Raw genomic sequence first — 5,000 nt, 5'->3', positions numbered from 1 at the left:
ACACACACACACACACACAGAGGAGAGGATAAACCATCCCACACCCTCAGTGCAATGACACGTCTGTCTGTCGAGATCCAAAAACTATAAAAATTTATTCTGACCTGGTAAGTACAGGGTCAGCGCGCGCACACACACACACACACACATTTCCAAACACAAAACTAAGCTGCACTCCAGTAGTCAGAGAGAGAGTGTGTGTGTGTGTGTGTGTGTGTGTGTGTGTGTGTGTGTGTGTGTGTGTAAGACGTGACTCTGAGCTGAAATGAAGAAACTCACTGACCTGCTCTGACACCGGCAGAGAAAACTCCATCCTGAGTGTGTGTGTGTGTGTGTGTGTGTGTGTGTGTTTTCTCTCTCCAGGCAGAAAAGAACAAAATAAATCCTTATACCGAGCCTTATATAAGCCACTCACTCACACACACACTCACACACACTCTCACTGCACTCAGACAGACACACACAGCTCCTGGACGGCTCGGTCTCAGTGACACCGGGGGCGGAGACACGCAGTCACATGTCTGAGGGGGCGGAGACTATGACAAGTCCTATCCTACAGTCATGTGCTTCAGCCAATCAGGTTGAGGAGGGGGCAGAGGAGGGGGCGGAGCCTGTCTCTGCAGTGGGTACAGTGAGGTGTGAGAGTCTGTAACTGGAAAGGAGAGAAGAGTTTCTTTAAGTCACAGTTTTCTCCTGAAACACAACAGTGAACTGTTCCGTCCTGGGTTCCGTCCTGGGTTCCGTCCTGGGTTCCGTCCAGGGTTCCGTCCAGGGTTCCGTCCTGGGTTCCGTCCAGGGTTCCGTCCAGGGTTCCGTCCAGGAACACCGTACGTCTGGAACGCATGAAGAAACCATCAGCTGTCTGCTGAAGTTCCTCAGTTCCTCCAAAACACATCTTTATCTTAAAGAATCGCATCAGAGCCCATCACCCATAGTACCAACCCCCCCCCCCCCACACACACACACACACACACACACACACACACACCTTCTCATTCACTCTGATTAATGACGCGACGGCTAAAAGAACTGACAAAAAATAAAGAGTGGAGAACGTTTCCAGACAATTGGACAGAGACGTACGCGTTTGTTCTCCGCTTCACATCTTTGGTCCTAAGGGTGTGCAAACTTTCACACTTCTGACACCCAAAGTGAGAAGGAGAAGAGGTCTAACTCTCCTCTCTGTATGGAGAAGTTCAGAGGTTTAGTGACTGAGTTCCTCGTTACATGAGAACACTGACACGACTTCAGACCCGAGCTGGGGGGACGAGGAGGATGATGATGATGATGATGATGTAATATCACTTTCTCTCACTCACTCATCGTCTACACCGCTTTGTCCTGTATACAGAGTTGCAGGGGGCGGAGCCTACGGCAGGAAACTTCTCCCTCTGTGATAGGACTCACACAATTTGGGAACGCCAATCATCCTAATCTTCAGGTCTTTAGGCTGTTGGAGGAAACCGGGGAACCCTGAGGAAACCCACCAAGCGGGGGGACATGCAACCACACACACACACACACACACACACACACACGTAGACCCTGAGGAGGGAATCGAACCCAGACCCTGGAGATGCGAGGCCACAGTGCTAACCGCACACTGTAATATTAATATAGTGATAAATAAACATCATTAAACACCAGAACTGCACAATGTAATAATAAAACAATAACACTGTGATTTAAACTGTGATATAACAGTTCATTATACCATTCAGTATTCCATCGTATTTATCGAGACCAACCGCAAATAAGCTCTAAATAATGTTATTAACTGGATGTGTGTAATATTTATTTATCCAATACTTTTATTATTGATAAACTCTGTGTGTACTCATTAGCCTGTAATTAATTCTGGCTTTTAGTGATTAAATACCTGCACATGTCCATCTCTACTCGTCTCGATTAATTACTTCTCTAAACAATTACGCCCTTCAATAACCTATAATCTGTGTAATTAAATCATCTTCATGTATCTGTAGATTAATTTAATGAATGGAGAAGAAGATCATCGCTGGACGTTCCTCCGCGCTCCCCATGTGCTCGGCTTCCTCCAGCTGAAGATCGGCTCCTCCCAGTACCTCATGGGCGTGTCCGAGGATATGAAGCTGTGAGTGTGCCGATGGTGACTTTGTCCCTGGTGAGACATTAACACGCAGGAGGGACACAGTACAGTACACGGGCGCGGTTAGGGTTTTATGATCCTGCAGCAAACAAAGAATTTCACAGCTTCGTCCAGGGGAACGTCCAACTCAAAGGACAAGAGCAAACTAACAAGGGCGAGGCCCGTCTCCCGGCCCTGATAGCGCTGATACCGGAGAGCGCGGCACCTGGTGCGAGTGGATCATTGACCAGGAGACAGAAACGGTTTCAACACTGAAGGGGAAGAAGGAAAGGAGTGAGAGTGTGAACTCACTGCGCAGTTAGGCAAGAGTGAGGAGGGACACGTGAAGACTTCTGCCTCCTTGTGGTGAGCGTCATGAACCGCACTTTATCTCAGCAACAGCACGGAGGTGGAAACATGCACGACACACTCGCACACATTATTAAAACACATTAAAAGCTTTTAACTTCATCACCATCACAACACCGACCTGCCTGACCCGATTCTGCTCCTGAGGAACCTGAGGAACCTGAGGAACCTCTCTCTTCAGCTCCAGCAGTAAAAGAAGAGAAAAGTTCCGCTTTCAAAGGAATTAAGGCTGATCCTGGCTGAAAGGGAATGATTCATGATCCACTCTGACGTGACTCACCAGCATCCCGTGTGTGTGCATGTGCGTGCGTGTGTGTGCGTGCGTGCGTGTGTGTGTGTACAAACTGTAACAGAGCGTTCATTAATCACGTATCTATAGATGACTGAGTCACGACACTGATCAGCAGTTTAGCGTGTGCACTGGCGTCGTCCTCTTTAACTTCCTGTCATGTACAGTGACACCTCGGGGTGTGAAAAGAACCGCTTCACTACTGTAAGTGCATCAGCTTAAACCTAAAGCACGAGTGCTGCATGAGAACCTGTTTTTAATAAATAGTCACTTGAATCTCTAACCAATCTGATCAGCAGAAAACCAGCAGCTGATCGAGATTTCCTCATCATTATAACATAAACCGGAAGAGTGACGTTCTGGAGAGACGCCACCGCCGCAGAGGAACCAGAAGAGGCGGAGTTTATATCCATTTAGAGTTCCATTTCATTTTGTGATGCAGCGATGGAACGAGTTCACTCCTCTTCTCACGCACAGTAAACATCTGCTCTGTACGGGTTCCTGTGAATGGGCCGTAACCATGGAAACGATCCCGTATTAGATCGAGAGCACGGATACAAACCCGCACTACTGTCAGAGCCGCCGTTAGGGAGAATTAATCAACACCTTCCGATCCGAGACGTCAGCGGGACTCCGGTCTGTTTCACGCAAATTCGGTTTAACTTCTTAAATCAGTGTGAATCCTGGGCGGAGCCTCAGACACGGCTCGGGTCGGAAATCAAACTCAATTACACTTAATCATCTGCTCTAATTAAGTAAAATAACACCAGAAAAAGTGATAACATGATCATGTGACCAGTTTGTCAGCAGAGCAGTTTTTTTAGTAAAAAGCGTTTAATCCTGACCTGAGGAACCCAACAGAACCAGTGCTGGGATCTGACCTCACAACCTTCTGCTCAATCTCTCTCACACACACACACATTCACTTACACTCACAAACCTGTCTCCAGTTATCAGCTATAAAGCTTTACAGATTACCGAGTTCCTCAGGGTTTTCTGCTTCACTTGGATCCCCTAACTGTTTGGAGAACCCTCCTGAGAACCTTTAAGATTCAGTTCCATCAGTGAGCTGCTGTAGGATAAAGAGAAAGTCAAGAAGAGTGAAAAATACAAGGATTCAGCGTTGTCAGTTCCTAGTTCTTTGTTCACGTTACCATGGAAACAGTGCCGCCGCCAGTCACAATGCAGCCGGACACGCCCACACTGATCTGATCAGGACTGTTGGCTTATTTAATCCCTTAAACATGAAGTAAACCTCCTGTGTTTATCTACACTTACACTGGAGTTAAGAGTCAATACTCATATTCATACTCGTAAAAACACAATCCGTAGGTTCTCCGGTTGTTCCTCTGAAAGAACCTTGCAACACTCGGGACACGTTTCCCCCGTCAGAAAGGGTTTCCAGGAGAACACCTATGAGCGTGCGTCAAGCAGTGAAGCGTTAAACTCCTGAACGATTCTAGGTCTCAAAAAGATCAATCAAGAACAATAATTCAGTGTGTGTGCGTGTGTGTGCGTGTGTGTGCGTGTGTGTAGAACACAACATCAGAAAGCTGGAACATTTTATAGAACAATTATCTCAAGGACTAAGAGTGTGTATTAACAGGGGACGTGTGTGTGTGAGTCAAACTCCAAATAACTGGCTGCTGTTTCTCCTGTCAGGGGATAGACACACAAATGTGCACGCCCCCTCACACATACGCGCGCACACACACACACACACACATCATTCATTCACAAATGTCAATGTCAAATCTCATGATTCTAATCAGTAGGATGGAGAGAGACAGAGAGAGAGAGAGAGAGAGAGAGAGAGAGAGAGAGAGAGAGAGAGAGAGAAACAAAGAGAGACAGAGAGAGAGAGAGACAGAGAGAAAGACAGTGAGAGAGAGACAGACATTAGGTGACACCAGTTCCACTTGGCCTTTTATTTAAACACACGGGTAAATTCAGTCCTTATTTCTCACTCCTTATGAGTTTAACATTTTTTTTTCCTAGAGCATGCTGCTGTTCCACACACACACACACACACACCCCTCCTAATCTTTTCTCAGAGTTTAAACACAATCGCACCCAAACCCAGAAAGTCAACATGCTGAACTCCGTCCTGTGTTCAGAAACTAAAGTCAGCGCGTCAGGTCACTGCCCAGAGATGATGTCTGGCGTTTGGGTCAGTAATCAGAAGTGAAATTAGTCAAGTTTTTAGTCAAGTCGCTCTGGATAAGAGCATCCGCC

General features: G+C 46.8%; 1 protein-coding gene across 2 annotated transcripts in view; it reads right to left on the bottom strand.

The window, feature by feature from the left end:
* pld1b (phospholipase D1b) overlaps nucleotides 1-5,000 on the bottom strand; it is a 39,586-nt gene that overhangs the window by 32,761 nt on the left and 1,825 nt on the right. Inside the window, exon 1 of one of the 2 annotated variants that reach the window (XM_053487798.1) lies at nucleotides 284-702. The exons of the other annotated variant lie outside the window; for it this stretch is intronic. The gene's annotated coding sequence lies outside the window, so the exon portion shown is untranslated. Of the gene's footprint in view, nucleotides 1-283; nucleotides 703-5,000 lie in introns of those variants that run through there. 2 annotated transcript variants of the gene reach the window in all.

The sequence above is a fragment of the Clarias gariepinus genome, chromosome 26 (genome assembly GCF_024256425.1).
Source record: "Clarias gariepinus isolate MV-2021 ecotype Netherlands chromosome 26, CGAR_prim_01v2, whole genome shotgun sequence".
In the NCBI taxonomy this organism is placed as follows: Eukaryota; Metazoa; Chordata; class Actinopteri; order Siluriformes; family Clariidae; genus Clarias; species Clarias gariepinus.
The sequence above is the reverse complement of the archived record's forward strand: the minus strand, read 5'-3'. Positions and strand labels throughout refer to the sequence as shown.